Source organism: Nelumbo lutea, chromosome 5, assembly GCF_056320005.1.
Source record: "Nelumbo lutea isolate HS-2025 chromosome 5, American lotus-T2T, whole genome shotgun sequence".
Taxonomy (NCBI): domain Eukaryota; kingdom Viridiplantae; phylum Streptophyta; class Magnoliopsida; order Proteales; family Nelumbonaceae; genus Nelumbo; species Nelumbo lutea.
This window is the reverse complement of record NC_142688.1, coordinates 26089141-26103790: the sequence shown is the minus strand read 5'-3', so window position 1 is coordinate 26103790 and position 14650 is coordinate 26089141. Positions and strand designations below refer to the sequence as shown.

At 38.5% G+C, this 14650-nt stretch overlaps 1 long non-coding RNA gene and 1 pseudogene across 2 annotated transcripts; both read right to left on the bottom strand.

Annotated features, from left to right (window-relative positions):
• Positions 1-858: 858 nt before the first annotated feature.
• On the bottom strand, positions 859-2782 carry LOC148851170 (GDP-mannose 4,6 dehydratase 1 pseudogene; annotated as a pseudogene). The gene has a single exon (XR_016099747.1). The product of XR_016099747.1 is annotated as a GDP-mannose 4,6 dehydratase 1 pseudogene (transcript).
• Positions 2783-13557: 10775 nt separating this feature from the next.
• Positions 13558-14334, bottom strand: LOC148851169 (uncharacterized). The gene is made up of 3 exons (XR_016098802.1): positions 13923-14334; positions 13776-13803; positions 13558-13702 (listed from the first exon to the last, which is right to left on the bottom strand). It is a non-coding gene; the product is annotated as an uncharacterized LOC148851169 (long non-coding RNA).
• Positions 14335-14650: the final 316 nt, after the last annotated feature.

Sequence of the window (14650 nt, the reverse complement as noted above, 5' to 3'; positions counted from 1 at the left end):
AACTACTAACAAGCGAATGATTAAAGTAAATTAAGAAAAATAACAAAAAAACATTGGAAAACCAGGAAATTACGACCTACAAGAAAATTAACAAAAAACGCAATGAAAAAACCATTACCTTGTTAACATCACAGAACTCAGTGCTTTCATGGAGCATCCAGAACGCCCTCATTGTCCTTGCCTCATTTTCTATTCACCAACAGGAAGCCTTACCAGAGAAAGAGAGAGAGAGAGAGAGAGAGGAGTCTTCAATGTACCAGATATCATTGGCAGAAGCCATCTCCGTATAGACATGGCCTAAGCCGCCGCCCCCCCCCCCCCTCCTTCTCTGGATCAATCAGCAAATACAAACTTAAAAATAATAATTAAAAGTTCAGGGAAAGACCCCACCAAGCGACACTTGACATAGAGTCAGATAGTATTTATTTCTCCCCACCAATACATCACAATGGTACCTAAATATATAACAAATAAAAAAACAACAGCAATTGTACAGTGCAATTCTTCTGAAACTGAAAAGATATCTGCATTCCCAAAATCAACTGGGAAAGAGATACAATTCCCAGGTTCCTGGAAGAGATCTAAGCCTGTAGGAGAGATTCCAAACAGTTGATATAAACCATTATAACAACATACTAAAATAAAATTTTACCACATTAAAGATCTATAGAGAAAATATATACGCACCAGAGAGAGAGAGAGAGAGAATATATCTGCATTCGTATTAACCAATCTGTGAATGCTCATTCTGAGAAATCAAAAGAAATTAAATGCATTTTCCCAAACTGACCGCATATCAAAAGACTTAAAGAACAAGGCGCGGAATCAAAACGAATAAATGAATGACAGCCATAGAAATACTATAATGCTGCATATTTTATCGAATTACTAGAATTGAATGAATTAGATATGTAAATATCAATCAACCACAAGAAGCGAAAGAAGAACAAAATACATCCAATAACAATAAAGAAAAAAAAGTACTAATCTTCCGCTACATTGACTCTAATCGCAATAACGAAGAGAAATGCAAAACCTTCTTATATCAGACATGAACATATCAGTCCATCAAGGCTGCTGCTGTGCATCCAAATACCCAGCATCAACAAGCACCTTCTCCCTCTTTGCCAATTCAATGTCCTCATCCACCATCATTTTCACCAATTGCTCAAATCCAACCTTGGGCTTCCAGCCCAGTACACTCCTTGCCTTGGTCGAATCTCCCTTCAAATTATCCACTTCTGCCGGCCTAAAATACCGTTTGTCGATCACCACGTGATCTCTCCACTTCAACCCAACATACCCAAATGCCACCTCCAAGAATTCTTCCACCGTATGAGACTCTTCCGTCGCCACCACGTAATCATCCGGCTTGTCCTGCTGAAGCATTAACCACATCGCTTCGACATAGTCTCCCGCAAACCCCCAATCCCTCGAAGCCTGCAAATTGCCCAAGAATAGTTTACTCTGGAGCCCGACCTTGATCCGGCCCACTGCTCGAGTTATCTTGCGAGTCACGAAATTCTCACCACGGCGCGGCGATTCGTGATTGAAGAGAACCCCGTTGCAGGCGAAGATGCCGTAAGCCTCCCTATAGTTTACAGTGTACCAATGCGCAGCACACTTGGCAGCGGCGTAAGGGGATCGGGGATGAAATGGGGAGGATTCTGATTGGGGAGGTGGTGTTGATCCGAACATTTCGGAGGATCCGGCCTGGTAGTAGCAGATGTGAGTACGGCCAGTAGCAGAAATATGGGATCGTACGGCTTCGAGAAGGCGGAGGGCACCGGTGGCAACGACGTCGGCAGTGTAGTCGGGGATCTCAAAGGAGACGGCGACGTGGGACTGGGCGGCGAGGTTGTAGATCTCGTCGGGAAGGATGATGTCGAGCCAGCGGCGGAGAGAGGAGGCGTCGGTTAAGTCGGCGTAGTGTAGCTTCATGTGAGCCTTATGGGAATTGTGGGGATCGATGTAGATGTGATTGATGCGCTGGGTATTGAAGTTGGAAGAGCGGCGGATGAGGCCATGGACCTCGTAGCCCTTGCAGAGAAGGAACTCCGTGAGGTAAGAACCGTCCTGACCGGTGATACCAGTGATCAAGGCTTTCTTGCGCCCCTGTGGCTGTGAAGGGGTTTTCGGCGTGGTGTGTCCGCCGTTGATTGCAGCGGCAGATCCGGATGTAGAGGAGGTGTGATTTTCGGAGGACGACATTTTATTGCTTGTTAGCAACAACTCTCTCTGTTCCTATTTTCTGGTTCTGTATTTATTTCTTTGATAAAGTAGAATTGAGCGACGAGGAAGAGGATGAAGCGAAACTGGAAAGAGATAAGAAGCGGAAGACGGAGGAGAAGGGACTCTTCTCGTTATTAATTTTAAGATCACGACTGGGTCTGTGTGGGAGTCGTCAGGACTCAGGAGTCAGCAGTGGAGGCTCGTTTGGTCTTCCTTCTAAATTCGTCCTGTACTACTCTCAGGTCTCTGCTCACACGACCGTGGCGCTTTCTTTGTTTTATTTCAGCAGTTGGTTCATCTCATTGCTTGGACGTTGGGACTTGGGAGGACCGGAAGTTAGTCGATACTCGACACACTTTAAATATCTGGACCGTTTCTTTGATTGTTTAAAGATGTCCGGTCCGGACGATAGATGATTAGATATTTGGATGGCTGATGGACTTAGAGTTGGACTTTTCTGCCATCGACTATAAGCAGCTGGATATGCGGGTCCACACTCTACAGTGAGGATGTTTCAGTTTTCTTCATTCGTGTGTGTCAGATTTGAGAATCCGAATCCCACCGACAGATACATGGAAATGGAATTCACAATTCACATCTGCGCCCCACAATGTTGCACAGCGCATCCTCGCCTTGCATTATATTAGATCCGATGATGTCTTCATCCGAAAATATTTCTAATACAAGGCGGAGATGCGCTGTAAGAGACCGATCTGAACTCATATAACTTAGTGGAGTCTTCTTTTTTTTGTTTTTTGTGTGGAGGTGCTATTAATTTACCTTAACATACGAAGCTTGAATATCTTATCCTTCGCCAACCTGTACCATTTGGTTTACATCCTTGAGTTCCTGTTGATGCGGGTGCAAATTGGGCTGGTCCAACTTGAACTTGAACCGATCCATCCCGTAATTTTATGGATTTTCGGTTCACAGACATATATACATAAATAAATGCAATATATATATATATATATATATATATATATATAAATATATGTTTTTATCAAATTTTAATTTGAAATGATTGAATAACAAAAACTTGGCCTAGTCTCAAGTCCAACGTACATTGGGCCTTGATGATCAAAATATCAATACATACCGACACAAGAAATGAGATATTGGTTTGCATCAATAGGCTGATACTCTTTTTTTTTTCATTTTATCAGCCTGAATAATTCTCAAACAAGTTTAGAGGGATGCTTTCTATCATCCAAAATGTTCAAAACCCCAAACCCTGATGTATCTATGACCTTGGATTGGATATAGATGCAATACACCCAATATTTTAGTCTTACTTTTGAGCCTTCGACAATACAGGATAAAAGCCTCCATTACAGAAAAAAGAAAAAGAAAAGAAAAGAAATATTACTTTTGTCTTTCGATTAAAACTGTATTCTCTGTCTTCTTCAGTTGAGCAGAAAGGACTATGGAGAGTTAGAATTGTAAAGTGGGTCAGACCATTCGTGGGCCAGCACGGTTCAGTACGACTTGGGTAATATTAGGCCCAGCCCCGTCACTGTAGTAAGTCATACCATGCTGGGCTTGGGTTACACAGCATGGAGTAAAATCTTAAAATTGTATATATTAAAATTTATATGGAATAAAATTGCAAGTTTTTTCAATTTTCTATTTATATTTTTTTTCAGATTTTTTCTAAAATATCATATCGCCCACGGCCTGGTACAGCATGAGCCCACCTGGGTTAATGCTGCAGGCCATGCCTGAATTCCCTTTTGAGCCAAATGGGAAACCAACTCACCTTCCCCACAAAGAGATTTTCTAGTTGTAATGTACAAAATCTTATCTGGCATTCTTGTGGGACCTTTGACGACTTTCAGCCTTTTGTGATTGGGATTCATCATCTTATTCTTGCCATTTGTTTACCAGCGCCATCGTCCGCTGCCGCCTCCGCCTCCGCCAACGTTGTCGGAGGTAGCCAGAGGCAAAGGTGGCAGCGCTGGCACTGGTGGTCATTCCTCTGCCCAATGCTGCTGTCTCTGTGCACCTCTGCCTCCGGCCACCTCCGGCAACATTGCCAAAGGCGGAGGCGGCAGCGGATAGCAGTGGCGGGCGGCGACACTAATGAACAAATAGAGAAAACTAATCCAAATGCAAATGCAACTTAGGTGTTTATCGATGTAAATTGTTTTCACTTGTTCTTGTTTTCTTCCACTTTTTCTTATTGTGAGTTGCAAAAACAAATCAAAATCATTTGATCTGATTTGATTTGATTTGAAAACAAATTGATTCATTAAACAAAAATTGAAAACTCAAGCACAGTTATAATAGAGGAGGTTTTGTAGAGAAGAAATAAATGATCCTTTATTAGACTTACTCTCCCTTACACTTGGTAAAAAGACCACTCCTGATGAAGGAAGATTTGGCCCGACCTCTCTATTATGTGACACGTGGCAGAAACAACAGTTCGGCAAAAGGGGCCAAGCCTAGGCGGGAACAAGGGGATACACTTCGCCGAACTGACCCACCTTGTAACAGCTCGGGATACACTTCGCCGAACTGACCCACCTTGTAACAGCTCGGGATACACTTCGCCGAAACTGCCACCTTGTAACAGCTCGGGATACACTTCGCCGAAACTGCCACCTTGTAACAGCTCGGGATACACTTCGCCGAACTGACCCACCTTGTAACAGCTCGGGATACACTTTGCCGAACTGACCTGCCCTATAGATACCTTCGAGCTCAAGACCGCCTCGCTCAGCACTTCGCATCACCTTCTGGGCACCAAAACCAAACAAGTCGTACCATGCTTGACACTAGGGAAATCCGTGCCCGAGGGCGCCACGCCTGACTGACTTGGGATCTAACGTTTGGCAGCAGCACTCTAAACGGCCACCTGCCACCGCCACTGACACCGCCATCTCCAGTTAGACGGTTAGGCAGTGACGGTTCTGTCTCAGTAGAAAGGACGACGGCCGAATTGACAAGCACAAGGGTAATCATACCCGATCTGACAAGGGCCTCGGGACGAGTACACAAAGTGACTATAAGAGCCCCCTGCCCCCTGACAACGGAGGTATGCAAACTTTGCGCTATCTGGCACTACCTTGCTTTTGAAGGATTCTAACTTGAGCTTCGGAGCCTCTACACCAGGTTCCCCCCGAAACTTTCCCATCTCCTCCGTTTCAGGTTCCCTGCTACCCCGTTCGGAAGCAAGGCAGCGGACTGCTAAGACCAGCCGGATCGCGCTCCATCAACTCCTTTCATAGTTCATACTAATAAAACATCACAATTAAAGTCCTATTCTAACAAAATAACTTGACACTGACTAAAAGAGATTGACCGCGCAAAAGAAACTTCTCCTAATATGAAACAAACTAGTACTCGGGTTTTCTCGATTTACTATTTCTTAACAGCCTCTCTTAAATCGAGATCTTCAAATGTTACCATTCATTCCCAACATCTTCTTTAGCTGGTCAAACCTATCGGCCTTTTCTACAATTTGATCTTCTGATTGACAAAACTCAAGGACAACCTCTTTGTCTTTCACTAGATCCCTTCTTCCATGAAAAGCTGGATTGTTTGATGGTGCAATTGCCAACTTATTTTCTTAATTTGTTGGAACATTCTGCTTGTGATGATGTATTTCATTAAGCATCCGCCTTAGCCATATCACTTGTGTAGCAGAGTAAGCTATTGTAATATATATTCCACTTCTGCTGTAGAAGGTGCAACCACTCGTACTTTTCCTCTTCTCGATATCTCCAACCCAATTACTATCAATGTATCCTACCAATTCAGATTTCTCAATTACAACAGAGTAGAAAATACCACTATATATCTTGTGTACATTTTACATAGCGTAAAATTCTTTTTGCAGCCTGCAAGTGTGATTGGTTTGGGGATTCCATAAATATGCTAATAATTCCAACCCTATATACAATATTTGGTCTAGTAGAAATCAAGTATCTTAAACTACCTACTAACCTTTTAAAGCATGTGAAATTTACCCCACAACGTCCCACAGCACATCCCCACCGTCATCATCGGGAGATGTTCTCAAATTGGATTTCACGGCGGAGATGTGGTGTGGGACGTTGTGGGGGGCTGATACAGTCTCCTTCAATTGGTGCCTAAATTGGATTACAAGCGTCCATCTTGAATCTTTTCAAAATATCGTTAGCATATTTTATTTGTGAGATAAATATACCTTTCTCTGTTTGGGTTTTGGGACACTTCAATGGCAAGAAAGTAGGACCAATCATAACCCTAAATCTGTCATCTCAAATTGACCAATCATAGCCTCCCTAAATTCTTTATTCATCAACTGATTATTCCCGGTAAGCAGAGATCAAATCATCTACGTATAGGCAAACAATGAGCACTGTACCTTGTTCATTTGTCTTAAACTACCTACTAACCCTTCTGATCATCATTGATGTTGTAAACTCCACTGCTTATTTGTATGTCATATCCTCTTTGTGAAAGTTGTCCCAAACTCAGGAGATTTTGGTGAAAACCAGGTACATGGTATACATCTAATATGTATTTCTATGAACCATCCTTCAATCTGATTGGAATTTTTCCCTTCCCCATTACAGGAACTTCACTTTAGAAGGGATTGACTCATCTAACTCAGCAGATCCAAACTCTTTTCAGATGGAGATTTATTGCTGTATTACAAGGTATTATTGATGTAAAATATAATCAGGTTTTATTAGGTCAGAGCCGATTCCATTAACAAATAATAACCAGTTATGCACTTATGCAATGGTTGTAGAATTATAGGCCCAACACTCAACAGCAACCTAATTTCTTACCTCTCCCGGCATGTCACATGTACACCCTGTCCAAAATCAGATTTAACCATTGACTGACCTGTTTCAAACCAGACCTAGCCTGTTCTCCCACGATATTCAAATAAAGAATTAGCTGTAATCACGATGAAAAAAGAGAAATATACTTGATTATCAAATCAACCAAATGCCTTGACGGCTTGACCGAAAAATTTTAAAAAAATGAAACCCAACAAATGCAAAGAAAATCAAAATGGGTAGGTTCGATTCGTAGGTGTTAGCCGTCACACACATGATGTTTTTTTTAAGACAAAGGCAAATTTTATTACAGAGAAGTACGGATAGGTCTAATGCAGATTTGTGATTTCTACTGCACAGTTATAAAAATTCAAAATGTCAAAAATCACCATTTTATACATTAATGCCCGCTTATAAATTGACATCAAAAATCACCATTAATCATATTGCAGACTAAATGTTACATGTATGCATTGGAATCCATGGCTTTATTTATTATCGGATTTTTCTTAAAAAGGGAAAAATTCATGATCAATACCCTAAACTTTAGGGGTTGTCTCGAGTCAGTTGTCAGGGGTTGTCTTAAGTTTGTCCTCAAACTTTCAAACATGTCCTTACAGTTTACAGTACCTTGAACTTTCAAACTGTGTCTAATAGGTCCCTATCATTAACGGTCCATCAGTTATCTAATCATGTGATGACATGTGCCACTTAAAACTCTTAAAAAGTCAAAACTATCGTTTGAAATAAGACATTGCTCATTGTCTTCTACCTTTCGTGGGCAACAGTATACCTAAACAAAATCATAATATGGATTATCTACAATGGAATATGCCTCTAAACAAAGCAAAATGAGAAGTTCCTCGGTCTTCAAAGATCGACCTTGGAGATATCGGAGGTGTTTGGCAAGTCTTTTTAAGAAAATCTTCCAAAAGCTCAAAACCTTAAAAGACTAATGAACTTTCATAGGTAGATATCTTCAAAGACCAAAGACCATTTGGTTGCAATTATTTTTCATAGATCTTCTTAAAAGGCAAACAGACCCAAAGACCGTTTGGAAACACATATAGCACAACAAATAAGTGTTGAGCATTTAAATGGAAATACACCTAGGGGAAAATTCATGATCGATACCCTAAACTTTAGGGGTTGTCTCAAGTCAGTTGTCAGGGGTTGTCTTAAGTTTGTCCTTCAACTTTCAAACATGTCTTTACAATTTATAGTACCTTGAACTTTCAAAATGTGTCTAATAGGTCCCTATCATTAACGGTCCATCAGTTATCTAATCACGTGATGACATGTGCCACTTAAAACTCTTAAAAAATCAAAACTATCGTTTGAAATAAGACATTGTTCATTGTCTTCTACCTTTCGTGGGCAACAGTATACCTAAACAAAATCATAATATGAATTATCTGCAATGGAATATGCCTCTAAACAAAGCAAATGAGAAGTTCCTCGGTCTTCAAAGATCGACCTTGGAGATATCGGAGGTGTTTGGCAAGTCTTTTTAAGAAAATCTTCCAAAAGCTCAAAACCTTAAAAGACTAATGAACTTTCATAGGTAGATCTTCAAAGACCAAAGACCATTTGGTTGCAATTATTTTTCATAGATCTTCTTAGAAGGCAAACAGACCCAAAGACCGTTCAGAAACACATATAGCACAACAAATAAGTGTTGAGCATTTAAATGGAAATACACCTAGGGGTAGCAATTTTCCCCATCCCCGACAGGTACTCGGGCTCCCCGACCCCATCGGGTCGGGGATGGGGAGTACCTTGGCGGGGTCGGGGTCAAGGATGGGGCTACCCATGAATCCCCGATCGGGGACGGGGATGGGGACAGGGAATGCAATCCCCGCCTCGACCCATCCCTGGTTAATATTATATATATTATATTATATTATATTATATATATCATATATAATATAGTATATGAGTATAATAATTATTAATTTATTCATAAAACAGTAAAAACTAAAATAGAATTTGAAGAAAAGTTAGAAAACCTTAACCCTCAAGTAATCGTGTCTTCATTCTTCGACAGATTCAAGACTCAAGAGAGGCGTGAGGCGACTAAACCACAGAACCAATTAACCCTAGCTTCATCTTTGTTGTTGATTCGCTAACCGTCGACCGCCGATCGCCGTCACTGATTGTCACCACTGCCCACTCGCCCACCGGACATTGAACAGAGGAGAGGAAGAGATACTCGAGTCTCAAGTCTCGATAGAGGCCATAGAACTAAGGAAGAGACTTCGTCTTCGTCATCGATGCTGATTCGCCGACCTCTGACCTCCATCTCTTTCATCAGTCATCATCGACATAAACTCTCCCAAGCCCCAATGGTCCCTCTCTCTCTCTCTCTCTCTCTCTCTCTCTCTCTCTCTCTCTCTCTCTCTCTTAGTTTCAGTCTTTCATACTCTTAGTCTCAGTCTTTCTCTCAACTTTTATTGATCTCCAATTTTCCATTATATTCTAGACTCTAGAAAATAAATCCTAATTATCTGTTATAGTTCTTACGTCAAACTTCAGAGTTCAAGTTCAAATGCAGTTTCAGCCGAACCCAAATGAAATGTTGAGAGTATGAGCTGAACCCAAATGAAATGCTCAAATGCAATTTCAGGCTTCCAGCCGAACCTTGGTTGAAATGCAATAGTATGAGGCTATGAGCCAACCCAAATGAATAATCACCCTTCAGATTTTAGTCTTCAAATCTCCCTAAGATGCAGAATGACCCGAACTCTGAAATGTAGTATGAGGCTATGAGCTGAACCATGAAATGCAGTATGGGTCAAACTCAAATCACCCTTCAGATCTCCCCATCTTTGTTAGGCTGTTAGCCTATTACCAACTTACTATATGTTATTTTATCAAAACATTAATTTTATTGTTTATTATTTTATAATTTGAATAATCATTGAATTGCTTATGTCATTATAATTTTTAGTTTTATCATATTCTAGAAATTTTTAATTCACATTGGGTTTGTGTTTTTGCATTTGATATTTTGATATAAGTTGGTATTGATAATTTGGTATTCATTAATCGAGGGTCACCATATTCAGATATACTTATTATTTAATTCATGTTTGGTGTTAGGTTTTTTTTTTAGATTTATAATTGATGGGATTTTTTGCTTTTTAATTTTTCTCCAGTTTTAAAATATGGAACTCAAGCTAAAAGTTCTAAATCGGAGACACCTATTGGTAGCAATCAATCTCCAATTGGGGTTGAACTTGAACACTCTCAAACTCCAGCTTTATCAACTCCAATTGGTTCTCCAAGTGAGTCACCCGTTGAATTTCCCACTCAAAATTCTAATGAAAATTTGGTTGATGATTCAGACTCAACTGGTTAAGCCCCCAATGCTGTTGGTGTAAAAAGGAAATTAACATATGTTGTTTGGAATCATTTCAAAAAGATAAAAGTGAATGGAGTGGATAAGGCGGAGTGTAATTATTGTCATAAAAAGCTTGGAGGCAATAGTAAAAGTGAGACAACTCATTTGCATGACCATTATAAGACTTATCCAAGAAGGTCTTATGAAGATATAAAGCAACATGTTCTAGTAAAAGAACAAAGAAAGGTTGATGGGAAAGTTTGTGTTAGTAATTATCATTTTGATCAAGATGGTTCAAGAAAAGACTTAGCCTCCATGATAATTTTACATGAATACCCACTTTCAATAGTTGAACATTGTAGATTTAGGAAATACACAACTAGTCTTCAACCTCTGTTTAAGGTTCCTTCTCGAAATACTATCAAAAGTGACATTTTGAAGATATATGACAATGAGAAATAAAAAACATTGCACTTTTTGGAGAAGAATCCTAGTAGGGTTGCAATAACTACTGATATGTGGACGACTAGCAACCAAAAGAAAGGCTTTATGGCTATCATGGCGCATTTCATTGATGATAATTAGGAAATGCAAAGTCGGATTATGAGGTATTTAGTTTTCAACACGTTACTTTAAAATTTAATTTTCTTAAGACAGAGTCAAAATTCTTTTTGTATTATTAGTAGTTTGATTTTAAAACAAATATTTGAGACTTGTTCTTACTAGTAAATTAATATTGCATTTTTAGGTTTGTTTATATGCCTTGTCCACACACTTCAAAAGCACTTTCTAATGTTTTAGTCGATTGCATGATGGATTAGAATATTGATAGGAAATTGTCGACAATAACAGTTGATAATTGCTCCACTAATGATTCCCTCGTTGAGATTATCTTGGGTAATCTTAACACTGGTGCACTTATGTTAGATGGAAAATTGTTTCACGTGCGTTGTTATGCTCATATTCTCAATTTAATTGTCCAAGATGGATTGGGGATCATTGGAAAAGGCACAGAAAGGGTTAGAAATAGTGTGGCTTTTTGGGTAGCATCACCCAAAAGAGAGCAAGTTTTTAGAGAAGCAGCACGTCAGTTGCAAATATCAAGCTCAAAAAAAATGATTCTTGATTGTAAGACTCAATGGAACTCGACATACTTGATGCTTGGTGTTGCTTTAATTTATAAAGATGTATTTCATCAGTTGAAACAATGAGAGCCTTTGTATAAATGCTTGCCAACTAATAAGGATTGAAATTTAGCTAAGGAGATTTGTGAGAGGTTGCAAGTATTTTATAATGTGATTAAAATATTTTCTTGGACTAAATATCCAACGACAAACAAGTTCTTTCCATTGATTTGTGAGATTGGACTTTCATTATCTCAGTGGCTCCTATGTTCTAATGAGATTATTAGAACAATGGCATCAAGTATGTTGGCTAAATTTGATAAATATTGGTGCATCATTCATGGAGTAAAGGCCGTAGAATGTGTTTTGGCTTCAAGTTTCAAGTTGAAGCTATTAGAGTATTTCTTTCCTAAACTTTATGGAAGTTTTGTTTCAGATGAAATTATGAGGATTCGTCAACTTTGTTGTGATTTACTCAATGAGTATCAATCAAGATCAAACTCTAGCAAGAATACTCATCAGTGGAAGGGAATTTCTTCATCTTCGTCTCATTGTCCAACAATGAATGATTCTATAGATTTCAATTTTCTCTATGGGTATGATTCATTTATTGACGATTCTGATGATACGACAATGAAATCTAAGTTGGATCATTATTTGGAACAGAAAATCTTGCCAAGAGATCCAGATTTTGATATATTGGCTTAGTGGAAGTCCAATGAAATCAAGTATCCAACATTGCAGAAGATTGCTAGGGACATTTTAGCTATTCCCATTTCAACTGTGGCTTCCGAGTCTGCTTTCAATACCGGTGGTAGATTGGTGAGTCATCATCGCAGTAGACTTCATGTTAAAACTTTGGAAGCGTTAATGTGTGCTCAAAATTGGTTATTGAAGCAAGTACAAGGTATTGGAATTAATATTATAAACTATTAGTTTTTTTTATGTATATCTAATTTGATGCCTTTAATTTTATTTTATTGCTTTTCTTTTTAGGTGTTCATTCAAAAGTTAGAGATGCATATTACCACACAATTGAATATGATTCTGATGTTGATGAGGTATTAAATATGCTTCTTAATTTGATTATTAATGTTCAAGAATTTCGTGATTCTTATTTGTATTTGTAATCGATAATTACTTTAATTTTTGCAGGAAAGCCTCTTGACAAGTCGATCTCAATCAAGTCAGACTACTTGAATGTTTTATGATGTCATAATAAACTATGAAATGGTTGTTTTGAAGTTAAATGTATTATTTTTTAATTTAGTACATTTTATTTGGTGTTGAATGTTTGAAAAATTTTAATTTCAATGTTGGTGGTGTTGAATGGTGTTGAATCTCCCCCCTCCCCTCTCTCTCTCCATTAACACAGTAAACACCATTTGTAGGTTGGTCAATTGGTCTTTTATTTCCTATTTTTTTCATGGTTGGTGTATTCAGATTTTAGAAACCAAACTATTATTCATCATTCTCTTCATTTCTTTTACTTTGTTTAGCATTCTCTTCATTTCTCATGTTAGATAATCACCACCTTGTGTTCTATCTTTTTTCAATGTAAGAGGAAATTTCAGTGACTATTAATGGTGGTTTGGATGTAGTTTTGCAACTCAAACAGGTTGGAGTTTGTCACTGTTCAAAGTGAAGGTATTATTCCTCATATACTTACCTTCCTTCTGCTTTTGACTTGTATGCATGTGTAAGATCAATTAATGTTGCTAAACACATTTCTAGTAGTGATTTTTTTCTTGAATTGCTTAATTTCCTATGCTGCCATTTAATTTCTTCATAGAGTTTTCCTATGGGAAACCATCTCTAGCATACAAACAAACCAAAAAACCATGTATAGCATAGCAATCCATTTATTGTATACAAACAAAACAACAAATTATCAATGATTTAGTGGATCAATGTTACTGTTTTTTCCTTATTGGGGTATTAGGATCGATTTCTAGTATATTGAAAAGAAAAGACACAGAGGACATGTAGAGTTTGTTTCAAGTTTATTAGAATTAGAAAATAGGAGGGATAAGAAAATATAAAGATTTAACATTTAAGAAAATAAACAGGGAGAAATAAAGAATGAGAAAAGGAATTTTATTTGAACCCTGTCTAAAAGAAATTGACAATAAGAACACAACACTATGATGCATAATTTATAAATTTAAGATGAAAAGAACTACACTTTGTCACATGACTATTCAAGTGGCCGCTTGGAATTGTATCACCTACAAAATGAACAATGGAAACCATAAAATAAACATACAAAAAAAAAAAGAGAATCATGAAGATTGCACGAACCTAGAAGCTTTGATGAACAGGAAGAATGCTACGAAGAGAATCATGGAAAAACATAAATTAGGTAGAGAGTAGAGATTCGGACCAGAGATGAAAGAGGAAAACTAAAGGGAAAAGAAGGAAGAAAGAAGAGGAAGGAGGACTCCGTACCTGGTGCAGAGGTTTGTTTGTTTAGGAGGCCTCTGTGTTCAGATTCCTCGGTGGTGGAATGTGAGAGTGAAACAAGGGTTTTTTTTCGAATGAAGAAAGATCTCATAAGCTCAAAACACCAGAAGCCTCAAGTGAAGCTTTTGGATTTTGTATAGTTTTCCGCTTTCTCGAGTTTTTTAGGGGTCTATCTTTTTGGCTTTGTATCTTTTGGTGGTTGCCAAATGAAAAAGCTCAGTACAAGGTTTTTCGAGTTTTGAAAAGCCTGGAAGACCCCTTAAAACGACTTCCCAAACACCCTCCTCAATCCTCATCATCTTTGTGATTTCTTGGATCTTTCTCTGATATCGATCTCTGCATTCTTGGACCGGTTGGAGTTGAATTTCTGAAAAAACATTATCACAATGTAAAGAGCTTAACCTTTTCACTCAATGATTTTTTGAATGAATACTTTAATTTAACTGCGGCATACAATATATTCCACAGACCATGGCAGGGTTGTCTATGAAGTCTTATCGTTATTATGATCCAACCACACGTGGATTGAACTTCCAAGGTTTGGATTTTATGGTCTCATGTTTGGGACTGTACTTAAATTACCTTTGATAGTTCTTACCTTGAAAAGTAGTATGCTTGGGTTTTCTTATACTATTGACTGCTTGCAGGCCTACTTGAAGAGCTTGGTTCTTCATACATGTGCTCATAACCCAACTGGTGTTGATCCTACAACC